The 11,603-nt window shown below is 44.8% G+C and overlaps 1 long non-coding RNA gene across 1 annotated transcript; it reads left to right on the top strand.

Annotated features, from left to right (window-relative positions):
- On the top strand, positions 1–11,033 carry LOC109572001 (uncharacterized). The gene is made up of 5 exons (XR_002182719.2): positions 1–1,489; positions 6,306–6,447; positions 7,542–7,722; positions 8,282–8,443; positions 8,600–11,033. It is a non-coding gene; the product is annotated as an uncharacterized lncRNA (long non-coding RNA).
- Positions 11,034–11,603: the final 570 nt, after the last annotated feature.

Below are 11,603 nucleotides of genomic sequence, written 5' to 3'. Positions count from 1 at the left end.
ATCTTCTTTAGGATGGACTGGTTGGATCTCCTTGCAGTCCAAGGGACTCTCAAGAGTCTTCTCCAACACCACAGTTCAAAAGCATCAGTTCTTCGGCGCTCAGCTTTCTTCACAGTCCAACTCTCACATCCATACATGACCACTGGAAAAACCATAGCCTTGACTAGACGGACCTTTGTTGGCAAAGTAATGTCTCTGCTTTTGAATATGCTATCTAGGTTGGTCATAACTTTCCTTCCAAGGAGTAAGCGTCTTTTAATTTCATGGCTGCAATCACCATCTGCAGTGATTTTGGAGCCCAAAAAAATAAAGTCTGACAGTTTCCCCATCTATTTCCCATGAAATGATGGGACCGGATGCCATGATCTTAGTTTTCTGAATGTTGAGCTTTCTTTTTCCCCTAATTTGGGACTTTCTGAAGCTAGGACAAGGGCAGGGTCCCTTATCCAGGGCCATGCCTTCTCACTCCCCAAAACACACACATGACTCAAGGCTCTCTTTTTAAAATCCCAATGTGGGTATAATTCCTAAAATTTTGATCTGTTACTACAGGGCCTAATGGTGCAAATGACTGTTGAGAAAGCACATATTAAAGATGGCTTAAAGAAACTAGGAGATCATATTAAGCAACTGAGGATGTAAATCAATGGCCTTGGATGAGTTCCTTAACCTCTGTGTGCCTCAATTTCCCTAAATGTAAAATGAAACCAGCTCCAATACTTTGGCCACCTGATGCGAAGAGCTGACTCATTTGAAAAGACCCTGATGCTGGGAAAGATTGAGGGCAGGAGGAGAAGGGGATGACAGAGGATGAGATGGTTGGATGGCAACACCGACTCAATGGACATGGGTTTGGGTGGACTCTGGGAGTTGGTGATGGACAGGGAGGCCTGGCGTGCTTCGGTTCATGGGGTTGCAAAGAGTAGGAGGCAACTGAACTGAACTGAAGATTCTGAGTCACAGATTTGTTTTGAAAAGCCCATGATAAACTATATGAAAAGCAACCAGTACAATGCCTGGCACACATACAGGTATTAATGTTTTAGCTGTGATCATTACTGAAACAGAGCAGAATGCTATGGTCCTTGCCCTCCATGTCCTCTGCCTGCCTTTTGTCTGTGGAAAAACTTTAGACAAAGAATAATTTTAATCAGAAAAATGAGAAAATGCAGAAACAAAGGAAAACAGTCAAGGAGACCAAATAATAATAGCTTAGTCATTAAGCAAAGTCAAGGACCTTTAGCTCCTTCTCAAGGGCTATAGATTAATATTTGAGCCACATCTTGTGAGCCATCTTATAAATACTGAAACCCTCCACCAGCTGGAGGAAGTTAACTACATGGTGCCCATGATATAAGCTGCCACAATTTCAAGAACTGGTTTCATCGAAACAGTAACTGACCCTGGAACTAAAGATTACTTAAAACACTGAAGATGACCACGGCCAGACTAACAACCAATTCGAAGATGACTGTCTCCGTTTCTATGTGTAAGCCCCTCCTTGTCTATAAAACCTATTGCCCCCTGACTGCTTGTGGGGGCTAGTGAGGGTGGTGAGAGGGAGGTGCCCGGAGAGGTGGGAAAGGGTGGGGTACAGTGCGGGGCGGGGCCGGCGGTCAGCCTTTGGGTATCTGCCTCCTCCTCCTCCCTGGCTTGCCAGCATCCAAAATAAAGCAAGCTTTTCTTTCTACAAACCTTGCCTCTTCATTGGCTTTTGGGCAGCAAGCAGAACCCTACTTTTGGTTACATTACTGTCACTAACTGCTTTGAAGGCAGCTTCAGACGCTGGTGGGCAGCGAGGGGAAATTCTCCAGGATCAAGAGGCCAACTGCCAGTTTGTGGTCTCCACTCCGCCTCGCGTTAGGGTCCTGCCTCCTTCTAGGCTTGAAAAAGGCGGATAATAACGACCACGCCGCAGTGACTAGGTGGCTGCCTAACCGGATTAACGGACGTGAGCTCCTGGAACTTCTCCCCTGGCTCACCAGCCCGCAAAGAGTGGCTGTTTCTATGAGCCGTGTTTGCTTTCCACAGCTCCACCAACAGTAAGTGCCTAGCTTGTGGCCGCCGCCAGGTCCCCGCACGTATGGGAACCTTCGCTTACTCTACTCTGCTTACCACACGCCCTGCTGTCCTCAACGGCAGCGGCGGCGGCAACTTTGAACTCACGCCGGGTGACCGACGGACCATTCACCTGTGTAAACGGCCCGCCAAGACCAAATGGCCCCCTGCGCGCAGGCGCAGTACGTGGCAACCCCCCCACCCCACGCCCGCGGGCTGGTGACCCCGCCCCGAGTCTTGCTAGCCGCCCGCCCCTCCCAGGGCGGCTGGGGAGGGGCGTAAAGGCAGCATCGGTTCTGATTGCGCAAGGCCTAGTCACGAGGGCGCCATTTTCTTCCCGGCTGTGTGCCGCTAGGGTCTAGCGTGTGGAGCGGTGCCTGGGAGCGTTCTCTTGGCTAGTCTGCAGCTGCGGTGTGCGGCAGCATCTGCCGGGGCGCGCAGTCCCAGCTGGCCGCGCCTGGAAGCCCTCCGGGCTCAGTGGGCGGGGCCCCACACCGGCGTTCGTTTTAAGGCGAGGAGAACGGGTCTGTGACTACCCTGTGCGGATTAATTTTGAAAGTGATGGTTAAGGGTCCTGGCTTGAGACTCCTGTATTTATGTTGTTAATTTTGATGGGAGTCCAGCTGGAAGCTGCTCCAGTTAACAATGAGTTCTCAAGTCTGGAGAGGTAAAGGAACTTGAAATGTAGGCTGATTTTGTTCCGCTATGGGGGCTTCCATTTGAGCAGTCGGTAATGAAGTTAACAAATTTTTAAGAACATCCAAGTTGTCTGAAAACGTGTGGTAAAGGGAGCAGAATGAGAGGAAAGGGGAGGAATTCCTTTTTTATCTTGAGGAGTTTTCGTTTCTGCTGCTGCTGCTGCTAAGTTGCTTCAATCGTGTCCGACTCTGTGCGACCCCATAGACGGCAGCCCACCAGGCTCCCCTGTCCCTGGGATTCACAAGGCAAGAACATGAGTGGGTTGCCATTTTCTTCTCCAATGCATGATAGTGAAAAGTGAAAGGGAATTCGCTCCGTTTCTAGATGGTGGCAAAGGAGAGAGAGTTTGGGAGACCTAACCTACAAACATATACCAAAAATAATCTTTGCAATGCATTTTGATATTAGCTGGTGTGAGTTAAAGATTCCGAATGAAAATAACTAGGGTGAGGCCTAACACAGATTTATTCCAAATGGAAACAACGCAAATATTAGAGGCAAGAGGTATATAGCATGAAATGTTGAAGGCCCTGTGATATGCTTGATAGTCTTGTCCTTTTTAAGAAGGAACACAGATGAAGGTGAAACTGAAGAAAATGAGTCTTTCCCCAAAGGAGATAGAAGATGGGGAGGATGAGATGTCAGAAGATAAGGACAGTGGCAGTAGAGATGAGGAATCTATATGTACAGTGTGGAGCAGAGTAACATTAATTTTAACAGTCAAAATCCAGAGTAAAGCACTTAAACTGCACTATTTAATTTAAAAAGTGGTTTTATGAGCACTTCCAACTAGTTTCACAAGCCCACTGTAAACTCCGTACCAAAATCTAACAAAGTCATTTTTAAAAAATTGGAGACCACTCTTAGGAGCATTGGAGAAGGCAATGGCACCCCACTCCTGTATTCTTGCCTGGAAAATCCCATGGACGGAGGAGCCTGCTGGGCTCCAGTCCATGGGGTCGCTAAGAGTCCACACGACTGAGCGACTTCACTTTCACTTTTCACTTTGATGCATTGGAGAAGGAAATGGCAACCCACTCCAGTATTCTTGCCTGGAGAATCCCAGGGACGTTGGAGCCTGATGGACTGCCATCATGGAGTCACACAGAGTTGGACATGACTGAAGCGACTTAGCAGCAGCAGCAGCTTAGGAGCATAGATGCAAAAATTCCAAACAAAATGTTAGCAAGTTGAGCATCAGTGTTATGTAAAATGGATGATGCATTGTGACTAAGTGCGGTTTATTTGGTGTTATTTGTTTGAAAAGTGATAGTGATTACCTAGAGATACTGGTTTGAAAGACAGTTTCTTGGTTCTTAAAATTGCTTCCTTAAATTCCATTAGTTTGCATGCCCATCAAACATAATGTTTCCATATTTATCCTTTTGGCATGTATTTAGGTCCCTAGAATGGTCTGCTTCTGGCTAGGTGAAAGTCGCTCAGTTGTGTTCAACTCCTTGTGACGCCATGGACTAAACAGTCCATGGAATTCTCCAGGCCAGAATACTGAAGCGGGTCACCTTTCCCTTCTCCAGGGGATCTTCCCAACCCAGGGATTGAATCCAGGTCTCCTGCATTGCAGGCGAATTCTTTACTAGTTGAGCCACAAGGGAGCCTCTTCATTAATATTTGAACATAGATAGGTTAAGTTGGGTCTAGAAGAATTGAGGTGGGTGACTGGGTACATAGCTAAAGAATATTGAACGCCTCCTCTGTGCAGCCACTGTGTTAGGACTTGATACACTATCTCATTTCATCCTTACAGTGACCTTGTTAGGTAGACTGAATAGGGTTAGTGAATGGAAAGTAAATTATCCAGGGGGGAGGGGGATGGTTGAAATAGGTGAATGGGATTAAGAGGTAGAAACTACTAGTTATAAAATAAGAAAGTCACAGGGGTACAGCACAGGGAATATAGTCAATAATATTGTAATAACTTCATATGGTGTATAATCTGTAAAAATATGAAATCACTGCATTGTACTCAGATGGTAAAGAATCAGCCTGCAATACAGGAGACCTGGGTTCAATTCCTGGGTTGGGAAGATCCCCTGGAGAAGGGCATGGCAACCTACTCCAGTATTCTTGCTTAGTGGGCTACAGTCCATGGGGTTGCAAAGAGTCAGACAGGACTGAGCAAGTAAGCACAGCAAGCACTGTGTTGTACACCTGAAACTAACATGATACTGTATGGTAATGTCAGTACCTCAAAAAAAAGTAAATTATCCATACACACCTTTGATTGTAATTGAAAACACATTAAATGTGTACTCAGGAGACTTCCCTGGCAGTCCAGTGGTTAATACAGGAGGTGCAGGTTTGAACCCTGGTTGGTGAGATGCTCCCACATGCCTTGTGCCCCAAAAACCAAAACACTAAAAAAAAAAGAAACAATGTTGTAACAAGTTCAATAAAGACTTTTAAATGGTCCACATAAAAAAGTCTTTAAAAAAAAATATGTGTATTCATTTGCTAGTCTTTTGATGTGGGTCACTGTGGCAGGAGTTTAGTTTCTCTGTATAAAGTATACCCAGAGTGTATCTTCTGCAAGGCCTTGTCTTTAAAATTTGTTTCTTTAAGGCAAAGCAAAACTGAAAAAAACAACCCAAGAAAGCAATTTGAATAGACTCCTACATCTACGTTTTTACAGTTTTTTCCATTCTTTTATGGTTGCTCACCCACACCTAATTTGACTGCAGTTTTTAAGCATTATCAAGTGTGTCCAAAGCGTTCAAATTTGTTTTCATAGATTCAGTAACTTTTTGGATTAATTTGATTGGTTTATATGAAATTTATTATGTAATTGAAACTGCAATACACTGGTCATATACAAGCTTTCAAGCAAAGATAGCTGAAGCTTATTAAAGATTATTTCTGCTCATGGGGGACAGAAATGCCCAGGTGTACTGAGTATGGCATACGTGCTTTGCATCTCCCAGCTATCAAGTTAGTAACTTTTGTTTGGAATTGAGATGGTCATTTAATCCTTTCACAGACGTAGCTTGGTGTGACATAGTTAAGTGGACAAAGATAGGAGAGCAACTCCTGTTCTGTGGTGTCCCCAGTACGGTGCATTAACTCTCTATACCAGTCAGAGCCAAAAAATTTCCTGATGAAAGTAACTTTTGTTTTGAAACCCAGACTGTATTAGCTCAGAGGAAAATAGGAGTAGTCACATTATACTTTCCTTAAACTGAAATGCACGTGATATGATTCTAGACTGTTCACACTGGCAACCCTTGGTCATTCCTCTTTAAAATGTGTTGCCTGGAACAGTTTGCTTTGATGGGTGCAGCATATGGTCCCTTTCACATGCTTTCCCTGATCGCATGTCATTCCTATGCCCGGTGAACTGGTCCTTCATCTTATGCCTATAAATTTTGTTCATAACCAGTAATGCTAATCACATATTATAGTTACTCATCTCTTCCTGTGATGTGGGTTCAGATCTGTATGTGTAATCAGTTATGTTTTATGTTTTGCTGGGTCTGCCATGATATCACAGATGTATGGATGGCTGAAAAAACCAGAAATTTACTTTCTTACAGTTCAGGAGGCCAGACAGCAAAGATCAAGCTGTTGGCAGATTGGTTACTTCTGTGGCACCTCTCCTTGGCATGTAGATATCTGACCTTTGGCTGTGTTTTCACAAGGTCATCTACTGCCCATAGTTCTTCATTTTTGTATATGGTGAGTCTTCATTCAGTGTTCTGCTAAAATTTTCATCTTTAGTCATTGAGTTTTGTAATACCATGCCCGATTTTTAGTGGCTCTGGATGGGAATTGGTGGTGTGATTGGGAAGCACGAGGTCCACCTTCGGGGGCCTGGCTCTCATTCTTGTGTATATTTCAGGTGCCAGTGTGGGGCCCTCTCTTGTGTTTTGCAGAGCTCAGCATGTCTGACTCTTTGTAACGCTATGGTTGGACTGTAGGCCCCCAGGCTTCTCTGTCCATGGGATTCTCCAGGCAAGAATACTGGAGTACTCCAGAGGATCTTCCCGACTAAGGGATGGAAACTGTGTCTCCTGCATCTCCTGCGTTGCAGGTGGATTCTTCACTGCTGAGCCACCAGGGAAGCCCCCCTTTAGTGTTTTACTTGTGTGTGGAGATTTGGGACTCCACAGGCACGTGGAGCCACTTAGACAGTAGTTGATTTGGTGTGTTTTCTTAGGCGGTATCTTGCATAGGTTTTAGAAATCTAGATCCTTTCCTGTAGAGATTCTGATTTGAAAGTTTTAAGTGAAGTCCCAAGAATTTCCCCCCCCCCTTTTTTTTTCTTAGACAAGCATGCCAGGTGATCCTGGGGCTGGGAGCTCTTTTACTGCAGAAATTCATCCTGGAGAAATCAGCATGGATGCTAACACATGGGCCTGAGCAGCCTTTGCACTTGCTGACTCTGCAGTGTGACTGCCACCTCCTGGCCACAGGGGAGATACCTCTTTATTGTTGCTCTTCCTCTAGCTCAGTTGGTAAAGAATCCACCTGCAACGGAGGAGACCCTGGTTCGATTCCTGGGTCGGGAAGATCTGCTGCAGAAGGAATAGGCTACCCATTCCAGTATTCTTGAGTTTCCCTTGTGGCTCAACTGGTAAAGAATCTGCCTGTAGTGAGGGAGACGTGGGTTCAATCCCTGGGTTGGGAAGATCCCCTGGAGAAGGAAAAGGCTACGCACTCCAGTATTCTGGCCTGGAGAATTCCATGGACAGTCCATGGGGTTGCAAAGAGTCAGACTCAACTCTCACTTTCACTTTTTCACTTTCCTCCTCCTGGTGGTTGTCTTTCAGAAGAATAGTAGGAAGATTGCTACTGCTCCAGGAAATAAAATAAGAAAAAAAAAGTTTCTCAGTCCCGTTTGCTGAGAAGTTAATATCACCATGCAGAAAGGGGCCAAGTTTCCAAAAGACAGGAGGATTGCCAAGCTCGAGGACCATGAGAAGGGGGCTGAGAACTCTGGGGAGGATGAAGGTAAAAACTGTGAGTTGGATCAGTGTGAGGGAGGTAAACAGACCCTTCTTGGGGCGTCCTGCTGGTGACTACAGTGCCATGGCACATGCCTCTTGGAGGGCCTCTGTGGAAACACCACCCTTCGCACCCCTGGCCGATTCCCCAGACTTGGTTTGAGGAGTCCCAGTGGACATTAGGCTTCTTCTCTCCACATGAACAGATTCAGAGTTTTATCTTTGAATACTGTATATTATTTGTTTCTCTCTTTGTACTTGTAAACCAAGCAGGTTAATTGTCCCCTAGATTTGACTCTCAGTGATTCTTTTATCCTAATGGCATCTGTGTAACATTTTAAATGGTATTGCTTCCAAAGCAGTAATTCTCAGCATTGGTATTAAAATACAGTGGCAGTACATTTTTAATTATTTCAAAATAAAAGGTTGAAATGACAATGAATTTTTTTGTCTTAGATGTGTGTATATAGTCAGACTTACGAGCAGTTACTCCCAAAGATGAATTTGTTATTTTCATTCTCAGCAAGTCTGTGCAGTAGTAATTGATTAGGTGCGTTTTCATTTAGATTCTAGAAAAGAAACCTTGTGTCCTATACGGGCCAAGGGGAGATGAGCCTTTCCCTGGGGGTGGAGGAAAATGATCAGGATCATGAGGATGACGACAAAGGCTGAGAGGAAGAGGAAGGTCAGAAAGACTGAAACCACATTGCAGGTGGATTCTTTACCAGGTGAGCCACCAGGGAAGATCCTGGTATGGACTGCAGCATACCAGGGTTCCCTGTTCTTCACTGTCCCCCAGAGTTTGCTCAAATTCATGCCCATTGAGTCGGTGATGCTGTCTAACCATCTCACCCTCTGTCACCCTCTTCTTCTTTTGCTTTCAGTCTTTCCCAGCATCATACCATAGCCTGGATCCGCTCCCATGGCTCGGACCACAGAGAGTTCTGTGCTTTATTTGATGAGTTAGATGCCCAATATGGAAGTGTGTTCTGCTCCACAGGACTGAAGTGGCTGAGTCGTGGTGTAGTCATAAGGCAGTTTTTGGAACTGGTGGAAGAAATTGACTTTTTGATGTCCTCTGGAGGAGAATCTGTGCCTCAGCTCACGAGTAGAGATTGGGTCAGAGACCTCGCCTTTTTGGTTGTCATTGTGACACATCTAAACATGTTGGCTATTTCTCTAGAAAGGCATTCACAGGTGCTGGCACAACTGTATGATTCAGTTGACTCATTCCTGGTGAAATTGTGTCTTTGGGAGACTCATTTGGCACAGAGCAACCTGGCCCACTTTCCTATGCTGGAGTTAGTTTCTGAAAATGAAAATGATGGCCTGCACTACATACCTCAAATTAAAGAGTTGAAGACTAAATTCCAAAAAAGATTCTCCGATTTCACACTTTATGAGAATGAACTAATACTGTTCAGTTCCCCTTTCTCAATTAGGATTCATAATGTGAATGAAGAGCTACAAATGGAAGTTAGTGAATTACAGTGCGATACCAACCTGAAAGCCAAATACCACGATGCTGAGATTCCAGAATTCTACAGATATCTTGGGAATGGTTACCCTAAATATAAACACCATTGTGCAGAGATTCTGTCCATGTTTGGAAGTACTTATGTTTGTAAGCAGCTATTCTCTGCTGTGAAACTAAAGAAAACCTAAATGTGGCTCCCAGTTAAAGGATTTAAGGATGAATTCTCTGCTGTGTGTTGCAACACAAGGTCCACAGCCTGATGTTGACTGACATCTTGTGGCATAAGAAAGGAAATGTCAGATTTTGAATTTCAAATCTGAAGAGTAATAATTTTTGGAACTTTGAACAGTTATTTCTATTTCCAAATTATATTTTTTTTCAATGTCAAATTTAAAGTGCAATCTCTGGCATTGCATATTTGTACCTTATAGGATATAAAAATAACATTTGATTATATCCTGGCAAGTTTATTTTCTTCTATACTTCGCCTTTCTAGCACTTAGACTATTCAAATTGATAAACCTCTGCCCTAAAGGCAGCCATACTTTCCTTAAAGGTACTTGTGAAGCAGGGATGTGAACCAGGGAGTCCGCTGGAAGAACGGAATGTTTAGACACCTTGTGCAACTCTGCCCATAGGAAGACGGACATACCAAACCGGCCGAGGGGCTCAGGCCGGTGTGCACCGATAGGCCTTCACCAGGGTAGATTCTCTGGGCACCACATGAGTCACAAGGCTGATGTCCAGGGGTGGGATTCCTCTTCCATTCTGCCAGGCTCTGAGAAGGCCAGAGAGCCACCCTGTCGTCCAGGGAAGGAGAGGCAAATGGCATCAATGACTCTCAGGACAGCCTCCCAGCGGAGGTCTTGGCCACTAAGGAGGAGAAACTCAGCTGGACAGTCACCATGGAGCAAAGGGGGATGGAGGCTTTAGGACAGATCTAAACCCATGGCTCCAGTCTTGGCTGGGCCATCAGTGCTCTCCAGAAGTCTTCCATTTCTCTTGTCCTCATGACCCCCTCTTCTCCCCCGAAGCCAGAGCATTCTTCTCTCACTCTCGTTTGGTAACATCACCTACTAAATAAAGCCCTAATAGAACCCCTCCCCTCCCATCACCTGTACACTTTTTGTGGGTCTGCAGCCTCCTCACCTCCTAAGGTGCCTTCCTCCTGCCCCTGACTGATCTCCACCCCTCACTGCACCCCAGCCTCCATCCCCTGCCTCTTTAGGGCTTTCCTCCATCCTCTACCTTTCTGTATTTCTGGGATTTTTGGTGGTACTGGCTCCTTCCACCAAAATTAGACATGACCACGGAGGACTTCCCTGGTGGTTCTATGGCTAAGACTCCACATTCCCAATGCCAGGGACCCTGGTGTGGGGTCTTCTAAGCTCATTCACTGTTCGTTGTGGTTCAGCTGCTAGGTCGTGTCCAACTCTTTTGTTACCCCATGGGCTCTAGCCTGTCGGACTTCTCTGTCCGTGGGATTTCCCAAGCAGGAGTACTGGAGTGGATTGCCATTTCCTCCTCCAGGAAGGCATGGTCTCTGAGAGTTGTTTGTACACCCACGTTCACAATGACTAAAATCCAAGTGTCTCTCAATGGATTGATGAATAAGCAAAATGTGGTTTATACATACGATGGAATATTAGTCATCCTTAAAGGAAGAAAATTCTGACACATACTACAAATTGATGAACCTGAGAACATTATGCTAAGTGAAATAAAGCAGACTCAAAAAAAAAAAAAACCCAGTGTGATTTTACTTATTTGAGATGCTTAGAGTAGTCAAAAATCATAGAAGCAGGAAGTTGAACAGTGATTGCCAGGTCTGTGGGGCGGGAGGCTGGGGAGTTCTTGTTTCATGGGTATAGAGTTTCAGCTTTATAAGATGAAAAGAGTTCTGTGGATATATGGTAGTGTTAATTGCATAACATGAACATATTTTATAACATCGAACTGTGCACTGAAAAAAATTAAGACGGTAAACTTTGTTTTGTGTATTTTACCACACACACACACACAAAATCGAAGGAAGAAACTCCCAAACTTCTCACCTAACATGGGACCACAGAGCCCCATGTAATAGGGGCTCCCCTGTCTCTCTGACCTCCACTTCACTCCCCACGGCTGAGCTTTCTTTATAGTCCAACTCTCACATCCATACATGACCACTGGAAAAACCGTAGTGTTGACCAGACGGACCTTTGTTGGCAGAGTAATGTCTCTGCTTTTTAATGTGCTGACACTGTTATTACCAGGGTATTTGCCAAGTGGTGGTTTTCAGGTTTCCTCATTTTACATTTATGGGTTAGAGTCTACCATGAGAAAGGATTTTTCCTCCACCCTCCTTTATTTTATTTATTTTTTACTTTATTTTTTTTTAGCCACACCACTCGGCTTGTGGGACTCTT

This window comes from Bos indicus, chromosome 2, assembly GCF_029378745.1.
Source record: "Bos indicus isolate NIAB-ARS_2022 breed Sahiwal x Tharparkar chromosome 2, NIAB-ARS_B.indTharparkar_mat_pri_1.0, whole genome shotgun sequence".
NCBI classification, from domain to species: Eukaryota; Metazoa; Chordata; class Mammalia; order Artiodactyla; family Bovidae; genus Bos; species Bos indicus.
This window is presented reverse-complemented; position numbering and strand designations above follow the sequence as displayed.